General features: G+C 45.3%; 1 protein-coding gene across 1 annotated transcript in view; it reads left to right on the top strand.

The window, feature by feature from the left end:
* Window positions 1-131: 131 nt before the first annotated feature.
* Window positions 132-20,194, top strand: part of Arhgap35 (Rho GTPase activating protein 35) — a 117,099-nt gene continuing 97,036 nt past the window's right edge. Inside the window, exon 1 of the mRNA XM_031385455.1 lies at window positions 132-871. The gene's annotated coding sequence lies outside the window, so the exon portion shown is untranslated. The remainder of the gene's footprint in view (window positions 872-20,194) is intronic.

Genomic DNA, 20,194 nt, shown 5'->3' with positions numbered 1-20,194 from the left:
CTTGAAGACGCGTACCCACCTCCCTCTGCCTCCCATTGGCTAGTGAGGTCCCGCGCGAGCGGGATGGAGCCCTAAGTCCCCGCCCTTACGAGCCCGGCCATGCCTCTCCGAGCTGGCTTTCTCCTGGAGCCGGCGCGGTGTGGGGAGGGGTGGCGGGGATCTGTCGCCCGGAACGCGCAGCGCCGTGCGCGCCCCTTGCGGGCCCCTCCTTCCCTTCGATGGCTTGGCCGGCTGCAGCCGTCCCTGCGCACGCGCACTAAGCCCACCCCGCGCCCTCCGGTGCCAGTCCACCGGTGTCCTCGCGCTGTGCGAAATCTGGCGCCGCCGCCGCTGGGGTAGCGGCGTTTTTCCCCAGGCGCGCACGCGCACTCGCGCCCTCGGTGTCCGCGCGTGCCCATCTTCCCGGGCTACAGTCCTCGCGGCGCGCTCGGCCCCGTGGGCCGTTATCCACCTTCCAACCCCCGCCCGGGCGCCTCTCGTCCCTCAGAAACGCACGCGCACTTGCGAGAGGGTCTCCAGCACGCGCACGGCCGCAGAAGGAGGCGACAACGCCGCCGCCGCCATTGCGCGGGAGGGAGGGAGGGAGCGAGCGAGGCTGGTCCGCCCTCCCCCTGGTTCCCGCCCCTCCCCCTTCTCCTCCCCGCCCCCCGCCCCGAGGGAGAGCCGCGGCGCGGCGGGAGGAGGAGGAGGTGGAGGAGGCGGAGGAGGGAGCCCGCGAGGGAGGGTCCGCCCGGCCCCCCGCCGCCGGAGCCGCCACCGCCGCCTCAGCCGCCTCAGGAACGAGTCGCTAGGGGAACATGGCGCCGGGCCCGCCGTCGCTGCGGCCGGGATCGCGGAGGTCGGGGCCGCGCTGAGGGCGCCCCCAAGGCTGGTAAATGTCTCGTAGCTGGTGGAGGGGAATGTGGGGACGGGCGAGGCGCCGGGCGCCGCCCCGCTGCGGGATCCAAGGGTGGGGGGAAAGGCGGGGACCGCGGGGCCGGGAGCCCGCGAACAATGGAGGAGCCGGAGGGGGAGGGGAGGGAGCGCCCCCCCAGCGCCCCGCGGTCCCCGCGTCCCGGCCGCTGCATGCCCGGGCCCGGCCCGCGCGGCCCGCCTTGCCCTTCCTATTCGCCAGTGTCCCTGCAGCCCTGCAATCCCGGCGTCTGCCTCCACACACGCCCCACCACAGCCCGATGAGGGATCTCGGTGTCTCTCAGCCTTTCCTCGAGATATCCGACTCCCAATTCTGAGCCGTCTTCTTTCCCACTTCCCCCCCCCCCCCCCATTGACCCCCAGTCATACCTACTTCGCCACCTCCTGGAGTCGGCTGTGCTCCTGGAACAACCTACCTCCGCATTGACCCCTCTGTATCCCTTCTGGTGCTCACTTTGGACATCCGTGGCCCTTCTACCTTACCTGTTTGTGCTAGCATCACTTTTGGGAGGAAATCCCCATCCTCCTCCTGGCTTATCTACTGTTAGTATCCCTGCCTTAGAACATCTTGCATCTCCAGGAGCTGTCCCTTTAGGACCTGGGGTTCCACCTCCTTGGAGATCCATACTAGCCTTCTGTGGATGTAGGCACTGCTCTGCTGCCCTCCCGGTCTTTGCTTTGGACATCATTCCCTCTCGAATTTGGGCCCAGCTGCCCCACATTTTGCCGGGCCGCAACACCGAACCTTCTGCACCTCCTTGGGATGCCCCTAGGTTGCTGCTACGGTTCTCAGATTTAGATGCTCATTGCTCGCTTCCTTCCCTTCTCAGTGCTTGCTCCCGTTTTTTTGCCATTCAGACTCTGTCCTCTTTTCCAGACCCTTCTGCCTGCCAACTCTGCCCCTGTGCAGGCGCTCTGATCTTGCATGCACTCCCCTGTGGTGCCTGGCTTTTTGCCTCTTCTTTTTACCTCCTTTATGTCCCTTAGGGTGTCTCATTTTTGCCATTCCCTTTAGCAGACCTCTGCCCTAACCCTGATTCCACTCACCTGTACTTGCTCTGCTCCCTCTTTCCCACCTTTATTTCAATGCCCCTCTGCTCTGCTTCATTCATTTGCTCCCTCTCCCCCCCAAGCCCATCTCCAGTAAGTTCATCTCCACCTAGGACTTGCTGCCTGTGTCCTCCTTGCTCCTGGTGTGTCTCTGCACGTTAGATGACTCTGCCCATTCTGCCTTTTTTTTCCACAGGCTTTTCCCCTTCTCTTTATTTGGTGCCCTTTCCTTATAGCTCCCTTTTGGAGCTGTCCATTTGTCTGCATATCTTTTAACCGTTTTGAACTTTACTGTTGCTGTCCCTGTCAAAGTGATCATCTTCAACACTGATCTCCTAGTGTCCTACGTTTGGTCCCTCTTAATTCTAAGTCCTCCATTCCCCATTAAGGCTTTCAATAGATTTTTTTTTTCTTCGTCCGCTGACCTTTCTTGCTCTGCCTCTCACCTTTCAAGTCTTTTTCCTTAGTTCTAACCTGAAGGTATCATTCCTTCCTTATTATTCCCATCTCCCTTTTCTTGGAGTCTACAAATTCTTGTGTAGGTGCTCATTTTCTTTTGATGCCCATCTCCCAGTTCCTTTCCTCTTTCCTTCTTGCCTTTCTCCTTTGTGGCTTTCTGCCTTTTTCCTCATACCCTGTCAGATTTTCTTTCTAATACTTAACTCATATCACGCCTGCTTCTCAGGATTTCCCATCCACCACCAAGTTCTCTATTGAGGACATCCCTGTCTTAATGTGCATCTCAGCATTTGCCAGTGTAGGTTGAGCTGAGTTACTCTAGGCACTGATCCAGTCTGCAGATTCTCTGTGGAGTCCTGAGTGTTTTGAATTTTATCCTCAAAAGTCCTCCTGAGATCTGTTTCAGAGGTAGGGATTGCTTGGTTGCCCCTCCCTGTAGTCTGGGAGTGTCTCCCCATTTCTCTGATTCGTATCGTGGTTAGTGATGGTGGGTAGGATTCATCTATTGCCCCATTCACGTTCTCTTTGCTCCCTCTCTGGGCCTCACAGCTTTGTGCCCTTGGGAAAGGGGACTGCAGCTGCTCCTGACTCTATTCTTCTCACTTCCCTCCTTTCCTCTCTGAGCAGTTGTAGACAGTTGTACACTCTGCACTCTTCCACCTTCACACCACACACCAGCACACCCCCACCCCACCCCCAGAACATTCAGGCGTGTGTATTTTGTTTGTTTTTGTTTTTTTTCATCAGCTGAAAAGTCATATTCTTGTTTTACTCCAAGCCAAGGAAATGCCAGTTGTCAAGTTTGGCAGGTCCCAGGGGTTGCTGAGGCCACCTTTGGTGTTTACAGGCTCTGCTCTCACCTTCAAGCAGTAGCCTTGCCTTCTCTCCTAGCCTTGGGGTTCGAGGTAGACCTAGTGGGTTTCTTCCTTTTTCATCTTTGACACCTGGAAGGCTCTAGCTTCCTGGTCTTCAAAATGGTGAGAACCGGGGTTTGGAAAGCATTTTGTGGTTGTTGAAAGGATGAGTGCCAAGTGTCAGTCAGATTTCTGCCCTCTGGTATAGCCGGCACTCCCAGCCACAGGACCCCAGTGCATCTGGGCAGATCCATGCTGCCTGTGCAGGGAACCAGTGGTGAGTTCTGACAGCCCCCAGCCTTTGTGAGCAGCCTGGTTGGGTAGAGTTGGAGAGGGCTGCCAGGGACTGGTTGATAGAAGTGCATTTGGGATTCTTGTCTGTGAATTGTGCCTTTCTTACCTTTTCTAACCCTGTGTTCCTCAAGTTCCTGAATGAAATTGACTCAGAAGTAGAGGTAGCATTTTACAAAAGAGCTATCTAACCATATTGTTCTTTAACTTGGGTGAGGAGAACCTTTGGTGTGTTGGTTTATTTAATTCTATTTCTTGGGTAAATCTAAATCACAAGCCTGTTGTTGTTGTTGTTATCATTGTTTTCTTCCCTGTGGCCTAGGGCAATTGTATATTAAGACAGCTATTCAGCTGTGAAGGCACATTTACTGGAAGGACTTTCTTAACTGAGCTATGATCAGACTGTTTATTTCAGCACCTGCTTAGAAATAGTTCTGTGTGAACAAATTCGAAATAAAAAATCTTCACTGTCAGCTACAGAATTAGATCATTGACTCATCCAGTGTTAGGGTATTTGTATACAAGAACATGGGGGGTTTGGTGTGTAATGGATGCTTTATAGGACTGGAGGTTTTCTGGGTTCAGGTCTTGTCAGTTCTCTGTTGTGTAGTTGGAAGTTGGTGTCTTGAACGTTGTTGCTGGCTTGTTCTGCCACTGAGCTATATAGGACTTTAAGCTTTGAGAAGAACAGTGGGGATTTTGATGCTTGTGTGACACTTTGGTTTGTTTCTAATGGTATTTCATTGGCCTCATGTCACAATTTCCTGTATTTATTTTAGAGTTTGTATTCTCAGAGTCAGTACAAACAGTTGTCTTATTTTTCATTCTTATGTGGAGGTAACACCTATTTAAGAATAGGAACAACTGTGTGTGCAACACCAATACAACGTGTGTTTCCAGAGTCTTCCTAACACTGGCAGCCTAAAAAGTTCTGCATCAAAGCTGAGTTCAAATAATAGGAAGAGGAGTAACAGAACAAAGAGCTGATTTTCCTTCTAAGCTGGGAACTAATGTTTCAGGACTGTCAGATTTCTCTGATGGTAGTGGAGGCTCCAATCCCAGAATTGACATTTGCTTTCGTGATGGAATTGGGTGCTACAGAAATGTGAGGTGGTAGCCTTGGCCTTATGGAACAGTTCCTTTGCCAGTTGGGGCGGAGTGTGAAGCAAGAGATGGCAGCAGATGATTTTTTTCAATGCACTAGCATGTCTTTAAGAGCTCTTAGCCTGTCTAGATTTTTAGAACTAGCTTGATGAGAGTCCTTTCTTAGCCCCTTCCCCTCTTTAAAACTAACCTTTCTTAGCCAGGCGGTGGTGGCACGCCTTTAATCCCAGTACTTGAGAGGCAGAGGCAGGCAGGTTTCTGAGTTCGAGGCCAGCCTGGTCTACAGAGTGAGTTCCAGGACAGCCAGGGCTATACAGAGAAACCCTGTCTCAAATAACAAAAAAAAAAACAAAAAAAAAAAACCCTAACCTTTCTTTGTGCTCAGTGTCTCCTTTCCTTGCCCATCGACTTCTTTTTTTAATTGGTTTGATGATGCCTCTGGACAAATAACAAGTCAGAAACTCTCATTCCTTCATACCACACAGATCGGTGAAGGTGTCTGGGCTGAATAGTGAGTGACTTTCAGAAAAGGACGGTTGGAAAGGGTGCAGGTTGCATAGTTAGTGGCTGGTTGTGGCCTCATGCCTATGTATGTGGTCGATCTTCCAGAGACAATACAGCAGATTATATCATTGTAGCTAGAGGTGGGCAAGGTAGTAGGGACTAAGCTAGACTGCTTTGCCAACCTTGGTCTGATGTGGTCTCTTGAAAGGTGTTGAACCTCTTGCAAGCCCTTCTTGTGATTTTTGTAGGACTGTTGTCATTTGCCTGCCACCTGGCAATCTAAACAGTGTCTTGTTCATTTACTTTTATTTTTTCGAGACAGGCTCTCACATAGCCCAGGCAGACCTCTATCTAGATATATACCTGAGGGTAGCTTTTGAGTCATCTCTCTGCTTCTGTCTCCAAAATTCTGGGATTGTAGGTATGCACTACCACATCTGGTGTAATTTAGCCAATCCATGTGGTGTTTGAGCAATCATTTACTTCACTTAATTTAAATTTTCTACCTTTCACAAACCCCAAAGGTTATTTGCCTGTAGATGGAAGGTGACTAGCAGAAATAACATGTTGGACCCTGGAGTTTTGTGGAGTGGAGTGTAGAATATCAGTGCAGCCTTTGCAGGTGGGAAAGTAAAAGGCTTGCCTGGGCTCATGTGGCAGGCTTCTGCTACAAGAGCGTTGGACACGAGCAGAGGCCTGCCTTTTATCAGGGCCATATCTTAATTAGGGTTGGGGACAGCTTGCTTCGCCACTGAGCGGGATATCCCTGTCTGAAGACTGAAGTCCAACCCTGACGGTAGAACAAACTGTGTTGCAAGATCTGGGGCTAGTGCTCAGTACCTGGGGCTGTGCTAGGATCCCTCCTTGTCCTTGTCATGTACAAAAAACAGAATTGAGATAGGGCTTTTCCTGGGCTTACCTTTGTGGATACTTTTTTTCATTGGAAAATAAATACTGCCACTTTCTAAGCCATTCATATGGAAATTAGTTTATAACACGGGGCAGGGGTGGGGGGTGCTCTCCAGACTGTGTTAACTGCATAACTCAGCTTACACCTCTTTTATAAAATGGTAGGGAATTTTTCAAGCTGAGTCATTGTTGATCTAGCAATGGTCTGAATAGTACTTGAATTGCTGGTATTAAGAAGTGCAAACAAATCATTTGTGTTCATCTTCCCAAAAGTTTATTTCTATTTAACTTTTAATATAATACTTTATCAGACTTTATCTATAAAGAATTCTTGAAAATAAATGGGCCCCTGTCAATGTGACTTTCATTTATTGACATTTCTGATATTGAACATCACTAAGCTTAGAGGAGAACTGGGTCCATTCAGCCATGGAACATCATTACAAGAATGTAATATTTGTTTTTGCTGGAAATAGCCAACTTGCCTAACTTCTTCACCTTCCCTTATGAATGGAGCGCTGCTGTGTTACAGACTCTGCAACAGTTGTGACTTGTGTGTGTTCTCCTCCTTGGGACTGCCCTCTTCCCTGCCACTGTAGTGAAATTGAGCCATTGACAGAAAGCTTCCCATGCAGTAAAGAAATATTGACAAAGCTGAGCATAGTGGCACACACCAGTAATCTCAATACTTGAGAGGTGGAGGAAGGAGGAGATGATGATGTTCAGGGAAATCCTCAAGTACTTAATTGAGTTCAAGGCCAGCCTGGGCTACAAGAGATCCTGTCTCAAAAACATCCCCCCCAGCCGGGCGGTGGTGGCGCACCCCTTTAATCCCAGCACTTGGGAGGTAGAGGCAGGCGGATTTCTGAGTTCGAGGCCAGCCTGGTCTACAGAGTGAGTTCCAGGATAGCCAGGGCTACATAGAGAAACCCTGTCTCGAAAAAAAAAAAAAATCCCCCCAAAACCAAACCAACTAGAAAACAATGTTGACGAAACTCCTGTCCTGACCCTTTGACCTACCAGCTATGTGATTTGGGAAAGTTGTTTTTCCCGTCTTGCAGAATGAAGGGATTATATCAGATGGCTCCTGCTCTGCCATATTGTGTAGGCAGCATAGTGAGAAATTTGGCCATTTCTGTTCCAGATTCAAATCCAGATATCACAAAATTAGGTAAAATTAAATTTGTCTAACAGAAAGAAGGTACAAATGTTTGGTCAAGTATTGACTGCTTAACTCCATGGTTTTTTTAGGAGACAAAAAAGATAAAGTACCTCTTGAGTGAGTCTTTTTAGTGCTGTGGAGGAGCCCAGGAACCATGCTTTTGGACATGAGCTGACTTACAGCCTCAGCCAAAATTTTCTCTTGAGAATATTTTTAGGCAACTGGAAATGTATGGAGACACTACTGCCATAATTTGTGGACTTACAACTAAAAAATAAAATTATGGCCAAACAGTGGTGGTGCACGCCTTTAATCCCAGCACTTGGGAGGCAGAGGCAGGCGGATTTCTGAGTTCGAGGACAGCCAGGGCTACACAGAGAAAACCTGTCTCGGGGGAAAAAAAAAAAGGTGGGTGTGTAGGCTCAGTGGTAGTCTTTTGTCTGGCATGCATCTGGTCCTGGGTTCCATTTCTAGCACAGCAGTCAGCTAATGTGTAAAACATTAAAAAGTACATAGAAATGCAGGTATTTGGATAGAAAACACTGCTCTCCTTAGTTTTGTTTCGGTGCTGACTATAATCACTACATTTGTCCATTTATTTGTGTGTGTGTGTACATGTATATGTGCGTGTGTACATACTGCACCTGTTCATGCCATGGTACATATATGGAAGTCAGGGGACAATTTACAAGAGTCAGTTCTTTTCTTGTACTATGTGGGACTTGGGGATTGAACTTAGTCAAACTCATGTTGTCAGATTTGGCAGCAAGTTCCATCATCCACTGAGCCATCTTGCTAGCCCAGATCACTATAATTATTTAGTAACACTGAGTTGCAATTGGAAAACAGAGTTGGGGTTAGAGTATGTTAGCCAGCTATAGCTAATGTATAGCCTTTCCACATACAGAAGATTGATTTAAGAACATATTCTTGCAGAGGACCCCGGGGTTCTATTACCAGCATCCACATGATTGCACACAACCATCTGTAACTCAGTTCCAGGGAGTCAATGCCCTCTTCTGGCCTCAGTGGGCACCAGACACGCAGGCAAAACTCCAGACACACAAAATGAAAAGTAAGGAAAAAAAAGTACATGTGTAGTTAGATTGAACATTTTCCTATCTGCATTTAAATGAAAGGTCAAAATCATGGGTTTATCTGTTGGAGCCTATGTTAGGTGTGAGACAAAAGAAAATCATCACAGTTAATTGCCATAGGTAATTAAAGAGAACTTTGTTCAGTAACAGATTGATTGTATACAAATGAAAGTCAGTGCTGCATTAAGACAAGATTATTGGAGTCTTGGAATTTGTGTCTTCAGCAGAATGGCTCAGAGCAAGAGGACCACCTGGGTGGGGGTGGGCCCGGGTCCTGATACTGGAGAGTGACGCCACCTCCTGTATTCTCAGAAATGCCTACTAAGGTAGCACAGGAAGCTGGTGATCACTTTCTCCATGGCTTGAAATCCTGGTATACCTTTTTAATGTTGCTGCGCTCTAAGAAATGTCTCCCTCTGATTGGTCAATTGAATGCAGATAAAAACCTTTCTGAACAATGAAAAGGGGAGGAAGGTTTCTGATTACTACAGGAGTGAGCCCCAGCTGTTGGCATGTGCCCAGTATTAAGCCACTAAAACTGGAAAATGGCAGTAGTAGCTTTTGGACTTGTGATGTGTTGCTAATAAGAAATACTCTCTTTTGGGGGGGGGGGGTTGATACAGGGTTTCTCTGTGTAGCCCTGGCTGTCCTGGAACTCACTCTGTAGACCAGGCTGGCCTCAAACTCAGAAATCCGCCTGCCTCTGCCTCCCAAGTGCTGGGATTAAAGGTGTGTGTGCGCCATCACTGCCGGGCAAGAAATACTCTCTTCAACAACAACAAAAAAGGCCGGGCGGTGGTGGCTCATGCCTTTAATCCCAGCACTTGGGAGGCAGAGGCAGGCGGATTTCTGAGTTCGAGGCCAGCCTGGTCTACAGAGTGAGTTCCAGGACAGCCAAGGCTACACAGAGAAACCCTGTCTCGAAAAACAAAAACAAAAAAAAAACAACAGAAAAAAAAGAAATACTCTCTTGTGCACAGATCTTTGTAAGATGCGGTTGTTGTTATTATTACTTTTTTGGATGGTGGGTTTGAGAGTACCTCTGTGTGTGTGTGTGTGTGTGTGTGTGTGTGTGTGTATACACATACATATATAATGTATATACACACACGTACATATATGCGCTCAACAGCCTGGTGACTATGGAGGACAGTGGTATTTGGTTGGCTCTTCAGAGCTAGGTATAAAGGGGTATCAGCTTCTAATATGGGTACTGGAAACTAAACCCAGAGCCTCTGCAAGAGTCGCAAGTGCTCTTAACTACTAGCCCAAATAAATGATATATAAATTGATATGTGTGTATATATAGTACATATGTGTATATATACATGCATATATACACATATGTGCATACACACACACAGATTTTTAAAAGTTAGAGTTTCACTGTAGTCCTGGCTAACCTGAAACATACTTTGGTAGAATTTGGTAGCTTTGAGCACACAGTGACCTTTCCTTTCTGACTTGGCCTCCTGGATGCTGGGATTTAAAGATATGTGTCACTATGCCAGCCATTCAGACACAATTTTAAGAGTTGTGCAGTCATGGATTAATTAACTAAATAATTATGTTTTTTTTTTTATTCAGATTCTCTGTATAGTCCTGGCTGCCCTAGAACTCACTCTACAGACCAGACTTGCCTTCAACTCAGAAATTCACCTGCCTCTGCCTCCCCAGTGCTGGGATTAAAGGTGTTCACTACTGCTGCCACCACTACCAACACCACCCTATTAATTAATTAATTTTGAGGGAAGGGTGTCAGTATGTAGCTTGGCTAGCCTTCCAGTCCAGATGCCTCCCACCTCAGCCCCCTGAATTTTGGGATTACTAGCATATACCACCACACTGGGTTATTTGCCCTATTAGTATAGGCTAAGAAGCAGAGATGCCAACCATGATCCTATATGAACATGTTGAGTATCGTGATGTTTACGTATTTAAAAGATGAAAGTCTAAATGTTTCAACCTTAGGGGAATTATTCCTTATAAAAAAGTTTAAAAGTATGTTTTTCAAGAATACTTGACATGGGAAAGTGCATATAAAATTAAGTGTTGGGGGAAGCAAGATGTAGAACTATAGGGTGAATCTAGTTAAAATATATATGGGAAAGAGTGGAAGGGAGAACACATTGAAGTGCTGTTTGAGCTATCTTTGTAGGTTTGCGGTAAGGACCACTGTTTCCTGAGTTGTAAATTGTGTATATGTATGTGTTTCAAAGATTTATGCATATGAATGTTTTAATTTAATATATGTCTGCACCACGTGCATGCCTAATACCCAAGGAAGTCACGAGAGGACATTGGATCTGAAACTGGAATTATAGATGGTTGTAAGCCAATATGTGGGTGCTGGGAACTGAACCTGGGTCATGAGCAAGGTCAGCAAATTCCCTTAATAAAGGCAGGGTTTAACTTAACTCTGTCTAGCCTGGAACTTGATGTGTCCATAAGGCTGGCATCAAACTCACAGAGATCTGCGTGTCTGCATCAGTTCTGTTGGGATTAAAGCCCAGCTGATACGTCTGTGTACCCCATACCTGCCTGGTCTAAAGATGGTTATAAGCTGCTATGTGGGAACTGAAACTATCTTCTAGAAGAACTGCCAGTGTTCTTAGCAACTAAATCATCTCTCCTTTACTATATTTGTTTTTTTTAAAAAAATTATTATTTTAACAATGGCAGATTTAGGGGGAGGGTGCTGTGCATTCATGCCACTATGCATGTATGCTGACTGATGGACAGAATTTTGGAGTGCATTTTTTTTTTCACAGAGAGAGGGAGTTGAGACAGGGTCTCTCTGTGTGGTTCCCGCTGTTCTGGAACTCCACTTTGTAGACCAGGCTGGCCTTGAACTCAGAGATCTGCTTGCTTGTGCCTCTTATTGCTGGGTTTAAAGTCAGGGGCCACCAAATCCAATAATTTTATTTTATTTTATTTACTCCCGATTTTAGAAAGAAAATGTTAACCAAGTCAGTATGCCATATGTTTTTCTATATAAAATCGAAAGGAAAATTATGCTGAAAAACAAATTAAGTAGATCTTTTGGACTCTAGTTCCTCCAGGGCAGACACTGTTTCTCATAGAGTAATCAAATTAATTATTAACAAGAGCCACTGCTTGCTTTGTACCAGTGCCTGCCAAGTAAGTACTCTTCTCCTTCTCAGCATCACCTTCCCAGTGGGGAGCTGAGGCACACGAGGGAGGGACTGTCCTGAGGCTACCTGGCCAACCGTCCTGTGTGTGGACAGCTTCTCTGGTCTGCCTTTCCCTTTCCAGAATGTTCCACACAACAAAGTGACCTCTCCCATTGATGAAGAGAGCTAGAGTCACTTTGGTGGCTGGCAGTTAGAGCATAGTTATGCCCAGGAAATCCCTAGTGTGTTCTTGGTTTAAGGAGAAAGAGTCAGGTCAGGGTTAGGAATAGCCATGAGGCTAATTATGTCTTTTTCACACTTTGGGGTGCTTTAGTGGTGGTCAGTACAGTGAAGAGACAAGGGTCTCACTAGATTCTCCAGGCTTACTTTGAGCTGGAGATCCTCCTCGTGCCTCAGCCTCTGTGAAGTGTTGGGATTACAGGAATGTATTACCATATCTGGCCTGTGTCTTCTCTTTTTTATGGGCCAAAATGTGTTTAAAGAGTTAAGTAATTTAAATAAACAACACAGAAAGCTCTAGGGAGGTGGAAATGGATGGATCTTGAGTTCTGATTCATCCTCAACAAGCTTGGGAGCTCAGGCCTACCTGAGCTGGAGATCCTGTTTCAAAACAACAACAACAACAAAAAAAACCAACAAAAAAACCCATAGTTTTACTTAATAGCTAATCTCTTTAATTCCATCTGTTCAAATAATTTACATGGTTAGGAGCTGCTAAGCAGAAGAGGGCAGGCTGGTTCTTTGTAGCTCTTGGGTAGGAGAATAGAAGTTTTATTTATTCTTTTACCTCCTCATTCAGCCACTGTTTGGGTGATGAGAAGTTAAGGGTGCCAGTTACACAAATTGAGCGTCCTTCTTGCCGAGTATGTGGGCCACTGAGGAACAAAGGCCCCTCTTCCCTTACAGGTAACACAAGGAGCACACTGTTTCTGTACCAGAAAGTACAGATTTGAGAGACCAGTGGCCTGATTCTTTCTTCCTGATCTTATCTTAAAGAATTAAGTGTGACTAAACATTTCAATGCAAGAATGCATTGACTGGGGCTAAGACAGATTTCATCTGAGGAAAAAAAAATTTTTTTTAGGAAGCTGGTTGGGTTCATGTTTCTCTTGAATAAGGAATAATTTGGGCCAGTGTGTAGCTAAGTGGTAGAACACTTGCCTACGCACAGGTCTGATTTTCATTCCCAGCACCACAGGGAAAAATGAATAATTTGAATATTATGTGTACCACATTGCTTTTATTTTAGCTATTTAACAGAACACCTATATGTACAGCATGCATTTTTATTGGCCACTTAGTTTGTGCTTATGAGCACTAGTTCCAGAAGACCTGATTGATGATCACTTGCAGTGCTGAGGGAGTATATGACCAGAAAATTGCAAAGTTTGGACCTGGGAGTGGGGGCATACTTTTAATCTGTGCATTCAGGAGGCTCAGGGTCTTGAGTTGAGGTTAGCCGGACTAGTTTCTATTTAAAAAAAAAAAAGGGTGGGTGTGGTGTTGTATACCTTCACTTCTGGACTGCAGGCAGACCACTAGGAAGTGAGACCCCATTTCAGAAAATAATGTAAGTAAGAAAAAACAAATAAGACTTTGGGGCTGGTGAGATGGCTCAGTGGTTAAGAGCACTGACTGCTCTTCTGAAGGTCCTGAGTTCAAATCCCAGAAACCACATGGTGGCTCACAACCACCAGTAATGAGATCTGATACCTTCTTCTGGTGCTGTCTGAAGACAGCTACAGTGTACTTATATATAATAATAAATCTTAAAAAAAAGAAAGAAAAGACTTTGGGCAGCTCTGCCAGTTTGTCTTGGTCTCAAGACAAGAAGAATCCAGGGCTTCTAGGTTCATATCCACAGCTTGTTGCATTATTTTTATTTCTAGAGTAGGTCTGACAGATAATCTTGAGTTTAGTGTTTGTTGACTAAATATGGTAAGTTGGGCATGATGATGTCCACCTCCAATCTCAACACATGGCAGGCAGAGGTGGGAGGATTAGAATTCAAGATCAGCCTTGTTTACATGTCTCACTTAAGAGAGTTTTCACCTAACACACAAAAAACCCTAGGTTCTAATGCATAAAAATCAGGCATTTGGGTTTTGAGGCCAGCCTGGGCTACAAGAGACTCTGTTGTTGTGCCATCCCCTTTTCTTGTAAAGGTCTTGAGGAAAAGCCTAGAGAGGATGCAGTCTTGAGTACTTTGGTTCTTACTGGAGTATTGGGATTTCTCAAACTGTCCAGGGGAAGGAACATTTTCCCTGCTGTTTTCAGTTGGTTTTTTACCAACCTTATGACATGAGGCTGGTTATTTTTATTGTGAGTTGTATATAAAATGGGCTCAATACTGATTCTGCCTGCTTAGTCTTCTACCATCATAGACTAAATGTACAGCAATGAGAGCTCTGCTTGTGGAGAGGAGAGACACTGTAGGAATGTCCAGATAAGCATTAGGTTGCCCCAGGCTGGATTTGCTGCAGTAAGTGGAGCAGACCTGCTGCTGAGCTTATTATCTCTTAGTCTTTGCAACAGCTGTCTCTGCCCCCAGGTCACAGCGACTTTTGGGGTCTTATCAACAAGTATCTTATATTTGGAGATGTTAACTCCAGGTCACTGGGGAAGTATCAGTTGTTACTATTTGTCAGACCTTCCAGCCCTAGGCCAGGCCACTTTCTCTCTCAGCAGGCTGTGAGGCCCACCCCTTCCGTCTCCCCTTAGGCAAGACAAGCTTCTGGTGACTCAGCTACCTCCTGGGAAGAGGAGAGCAGAGCAGACTGCCCAAGTGACTACTCATAGGGTCTCAGTGCACATTTAGGCTTTAATGGTGGGTTTGGGAAGCCTGGAAGAGTGAATGCCTGCCTAGGTCATGGTCCACGCTCACCAAATGCCTTTGTTAGTGGTATGATGCCTGGAGTTGCCTCTTAAGGACCAACTGGAGGATGGTGGTAGGAAAGTTTACCAAACACATATCCCTGTATTTTGTTCAGGAAGGGGCTGAGGGAGAAAGTAGGCTTAAGGGTCAGACTAGAAATATTATTTCCCAAGAAATAATGTTGGAAAATCCCAATAATGTTGCGAACATCCCAAGTTGATGGACTTGCATGGACATATGGAGGTGTGTGTTCTAAAATCTTGCTTTATATGATAGCAGCAAGGATATGCAGTCAGGCTGGGCAGTGGTGGCGCACGCCTTTAATCCCAGCATTTGGGAGACAGGCAGATGAATTTCCTAGTTCGAGGCCAGCCTGGTCTACAGAGTGAGTTCTGGGATAGACAGGGCTACACAGAGAAACCCTGTCTCGAAAAAAAAAAAAAAAGAAAAGAAAAGAAAAAAGAATATGTAGTCAGGTACTTTAAGAGACTTAGATTCTTGACAGTGTCCCTCCATGTCACCTTAAACAAAACAGATTATTACTATTAATAACTAACAGGGTATTTATAAGGAGTGTAGGCAGTGGATGAAAAGTAATTGCATATAGAAGCATTCACTTAATAGGGATTACAGTTTCCAAAGAATAAGTATTGGTTTGATGTCATGTGTAAAGTGTACTGTGCCTGCTTGCAGAAGGCCAAGGAATCCTGTATCCATTGTCTTTTCTACTTTTAGCCTCACTGTAAGCCATTGGGGTCACAGGGAAACACTTTGTTGTTTTCCCATGGTTTAAATTTCTCAGGGCTTGGGGATGGAGAGGATGGTTCAGAGGTAAAGAGCACTTGCTGCTTTTGCAGGGGCCCCAAATGGTCTTGCAAATTCCAGAGGTTTTGTTGCCCTCTTATGGCATCTGTAGGCACTGCATGCACATGGTGTATATACAATAAAAATAAGTCTTAAAATACCAGAAGAACCCTCAGGGCTTCTGTGTGATCTGCAGAACCTTTAGCAGTTTGCCCTGCCCTGGCCTTTCTTGCCCTCCCTAACTTATACTTTCCCAGCTAAATGCCTGCTCCTCATCCAAGGGGAGCCACCAGGGCTCAAGAGCAGTGTTCTTTCTCTTCTAGTGTCTGATGAGCTGACTCTTATTTCTAAAGTGCCCCTCTTAGTCCTTCTGCTTGGTAAGTTCCTGCTCATTCTGCAGCATCTTGGGTCCATGTTTTGATATCTCCAATGTTTGGATTTTCTCGGCCCTGTTTACAAATTCTAATGGTGGTTCAGCACATGTCACTTGTTTCAGTACAGTGACATGTTCGTGGAGTTCCTTGTCAGTAGTCATAAAGCACTCTGCTATTTCCTTGCCTCTGGCCCAGTTGACCTGTTCCTTTCCTTGGAGACATCCATGAGTTACCAGAGGCTTAGATATGTTGCCTTCTCCTTTTGCATGCATGAATATTGCCATGCTGTGGTTTGTGTCTGTATCATTCATATTAACACAGAGGGGTGTTTGTTTTTGATTTGTTTTTTTACAGCTTCCTGCTATTCCATTAGACAAATACATTACTAGTGTGCTCCTAGTTACTGCTAGGGAGACAACTTGAATGTGTCTTTTGCGATCCAGTAGAACTCTGAAGAGTGGAATGTTGGTTTGCTTGCTTTGAGACAGGTCCTCACATGTTCTAGGATGGTACTGAACTGGCTATATAGCCAAGGATGATCTTGAACCTCTGATATTCCTTCCTCTACCTTGAGTAGGAGAGTATAGGTGTGTATCGTATGAAGACCCACACTGTGCTGGAAATCAGATACAGGGCTTCCTGCATGCTAGGCAAACACTGTATCACCTGAGCTTTACTCACAGTTCCTCTTACATTCTATGGCTACTCTTACCCTACAGTGCAGGTTTGCTTGAAGCTCAAAATAATCCTTGTCTATCCTCCCAAGTGCTAAGATTACAGTTGTAAAGCCATCATGCCTGGGTCTCCTTCCTTTGTTAGCTTCCTTCCTTCCTTCTTCCCTTCCCTTCCCTTCCCTTTCCTTTCCTTTCCTTTCCTTTCCTTTCCTTTCCTTTCCTTTCCTTTCCTTTCCTTTCCTTTCTTCCCTCTTTCCTCCCTTCTCTCCCTCCCTCCCTCCCTTTATTTTCTTTTTCTAAAAATTTCTCAGCCGGGCGGTGGTAGCGCACACCTTTAATCCCAGCACTTGGGAGGCAGAGGCAGGTGGATTTCTGAGTTCGAGGCCAGCCTGGTCTACAGAGTGAGTTCCAGGATAGCCAGAGCTACACAGAGAAACCCTGTCTCAAAAATCAAAAAAAAAAAAAAAAAGGTTACAAAAATTTCTCTTTTTATTTAAGTGCAAGATCTCTATGTAGTCTTGGCTGTTCTGGAACTCACTATTTAGATCAGGTAGTCCTCAAAGTCACAAAAATCTACCTGCCTCTGCTTTTGCCTCCCAAGTGCTGGGACTAAAGGCATGTATGCCATGTCTGACCTGGCTTTCCCTTCTGAAGATAGGTTTGTTTGTTCCTGTTGTTAGTGTTATTGAGTAAAGTGCCTGGCATATGAGTGCTTAATTGAGACTGGTTCCTTTTGTTGTTGTTGTTGTTGTTACCTTGTCAGTATTGGGATTGAACCCAGCATGTCATGTGTGCTAGGGTGTCTCCTGAGGCCTGAATGAAGGGTTGTGGCTGGGGAAACTGGCACTAGCAACTACCTGGGTGCCCAAGGCCTACAGTGACCCTCCAGTTTGCAGCACTTCTGCAGGTGCCCTCTTGAATGCTGGCTTAGAACCCACAGGACATGGTTGGAAGGTGTCTGTTAGGATGAAGGAGGCTTCATAAACTCCCCTCCTAATACAGCAATCTGCACAATATCCCTCTCCCCTGGGAGCTGACCCTTAGGGAAAGAAACTCTTTGAGGTTTCATCCAGAGAAACTAGATCCTCCAAGCTGTATATAGATGACTATAATAATAGCATCCAGCACTATGTCCTCCCTGTCTGCCACGCACCATGCAGACAACACATATTCTTGTGAACTTGATACTTTGTTTGCTCCCATTTCTCAGATGAGGAAGCTGAGGCAATGTGAATAAGTGGCACATAGCTGAAGGGTTCAGGGCCAGGTAAGGACTTGTTTTATTGTTATGAGTTGTCAATTTGATTTGCACTGAAGGTGCTAGGGTGGCAAGAGTATGCCTTTTTGGTGTGTTACCTTGATTTGTAGCAGAGCTACTTGTTAAAGATTTCCAGAATGACCATCAGCCAATTTCAGTTCTGTCTTCCCTCCTATTTTGTTGTGGAGGCCTAATTGGACTTTTTAATGTAGTTTCATTTGTGTGTGGGTGTGTACATGTGTTTAACCAGCATTTTATATAACCCAGGCTGCCTCAAACTCACTCTGTAGCTGAGGCTACTCTTGAATTCCTGATCATTTGCCTTTGCCTATCAAGTGTTGGACTCACAGGCATAAATAACTGTCTGGCTGTTAGGCTTTGGTTTTGGTTTGTTTTTCACATTTAATCTCAGCATACCTTAGCAAAGAGTCTGTTGCTTATTCATTTCTCTAACACCTCCTTGAAATGTTTGTTTCTTGGGTTTGGGAAAGAACTATGGTATTTGTGATGCTGCTACAATGCCAGTGGCTTATGTTATCAGCATACTCTGGAATGTACTCTTATGTCTGTCCCCTTATCCCCCCACCTCTGCCTGCATTTTAAGTTTGAATTAGCACCCGGACTTGTTTTATGTCCCAGGGGATTGAGCCCAAAACCTTACATAAGCTAGACAGTTGCTGTGCCATTAGACTATAGACTCATCCCATTGATTTGTTTAATTGATTTTTGTTTTGAAATAGGGTCTTTATGAGTTGTCTGGTATGGCCTTGAATTTATTTTGTTGCTTAAGCAGGCCTTCAGCTTCTAATCCTCCTGCCTCAGCTTTCTAAGTAGTTGGTATCACAGGCCTGTGCTTGATAGCTTGGGCTTTTTGAAACACAAGCCATGTAGTAGTGTACTCTGCATTATTACCTGTCAGTTTTTGCAATATAGCTAGTAGGATAGAGAAGCCAAGATTTTAGTTTTATTTAATGTTGACTAACTTGACTATCAAAATGACCATAGGAGTAGAGAATGTGGTATAGTCTGGATAATATATGCACAAAAGACAGCCCTCACCTCCTTATTTTGCTTCTTCCTGCCTTCCTGTCTTCTCTCCCTCCCTCTCTTCCCCATTCCAGCTCTGAGAAGGACTGCTTTCTTATGCCTTTGGTTTTGAGATAAAAATCTCTTTGTGTAGCTCATATTGGCCTTGGACTCTGAATCATTCTGCCTCAACTTCTGAGTGCTAGGATACAGGTGTGTGCTTCCATGCCCTGCCTTAACAGCTTTTAGAAAACTGTGGACCTATTTGAACATTTGTACCAGCATTGCAATGATTTCTGCAATTAGTGGGATTTTTATTTTCTTACAGTGATGGGTATGGAACCCAGTGACTCCCACTTGTTGTTAGGCACTCTACCTGAGCCACACCATAGGGTTCCTTAGTCCTAGGAAGTGGACATTGCTCAAGGCTGTTGGTTTGGGAGTTTTGGAAGATGGAGACAGAGTGAGTCTGTACAATCAAGGTATGACTAATGCTGGTAAAGTAGAGATGATTATTACCATGCAGTAGATTGCTGCCTTAACAATCAGAGAGGCCTGAAAACCAGGGAATGAGATGAGTCATCCTTCCTGGCCTCCCAGCATCCTGGGTGGATTGGTAGCATTTTGTTCTGAGGTATAGTGGAGGGGTCCTCTCAGACTTGTGTTGCAGCCTATAAGAAGGATGAAAAAGGACTTTGTACCAGATCTGAAGAAGCAGATCTTTTTTTCTTTTTGATTTTTTGTTTTTTTGTTTTGTTTTTCTGTTTTTTTCGAGACAGGGTTTCTCTGTGTAGCCCTGGCTGTCCTGGAGCTCACTCTGTAGACCAGGCTGGCCTCGAACTCAGAAATCCACCTGCCTCTGCCTCCCAAGTGCTGGGATTAAAGGCGTGTGCCACCACGCCCGGCTTCTTTTTTCTTTTTCTTTTTTCCTTTTTTAAAAAATTTATTTAAGTGTGTGAATACACTGTAGCTGTACAGATGGTTGTGGGCCTTCATGTGGTTGTTGGGAATTGAATTTTAGAACCTCAGCTCGCTCTGATTGGCTCTGCTCACTCTGGTCCCTGCTAGCTCCAGCCCAAAGATTTATTTATTATTATACATAAAAGTACATTGTAACTGACTTTAGATGCAGCAGAAGAGGGCATCAGATCTCATTACCTGTGGTTGTGAGCCACCATGTGGTTGCTGGGATTTGAACTCAGGACCTTTGGAAGAGCAGTCTTACCTGTTCTTACCTGCTGAGCCATCTCGCCAGCCTGGTCTTTTTTTTCTATAGGAGAAGCAGCATATTAGGTCAGGTTCGTTTTGTAGGAGAGTGTGTGTGTGTGTGTGTGTGTGTGTGTGTATGTGTGTGTGTGTAAATAGGTAGACCTATTTGTAAAGATGAATTCCTGTTATGTTAGATTTCTGAGAATCCCTAGTTCTTACTTCAGGTCATCTGTTTTTGTCACTTGTGTTCTGTAGTGAAATATATTTACCTTTCCTGTAGCCTGTGGGGCAATGAGGAAGCCTAGATAGTGACAGTAAAGAATCAAACAGTAGTGTTCAGAAGTAAAGGGAAACATTTTAGGGATCTTTGAATTAAGTGGAATGGGGTGTAGGGTCTTGTTGAATCCTGGAAGAGAAAATGGAATTAATGAATAATTGGTGAAATAGGAAAAAAAATCTTTCTTTCTTTCTTTCTTT

Source organism: Mastomys coucha, unplaced genomic scaffold, assembly GCF_008632895.1.
Source record: "Mastomys coucha isolate ucsf_1 unplaced genomic scaffold, UCSF_Mcou_1 pScaffold21, whole genome shotgun sequence".
Lineage (NCBI taxonomy): Eukaryota > Metazoa > Chordata > Mammalia > Rodentia > Muridae > Mastomys > Mastomys coucha.
The sequence above is the reverse complement of the archived record's forward strand: the minus strand, read 5'-3'. Positions and strand labels throughout refer to the sequence as shown.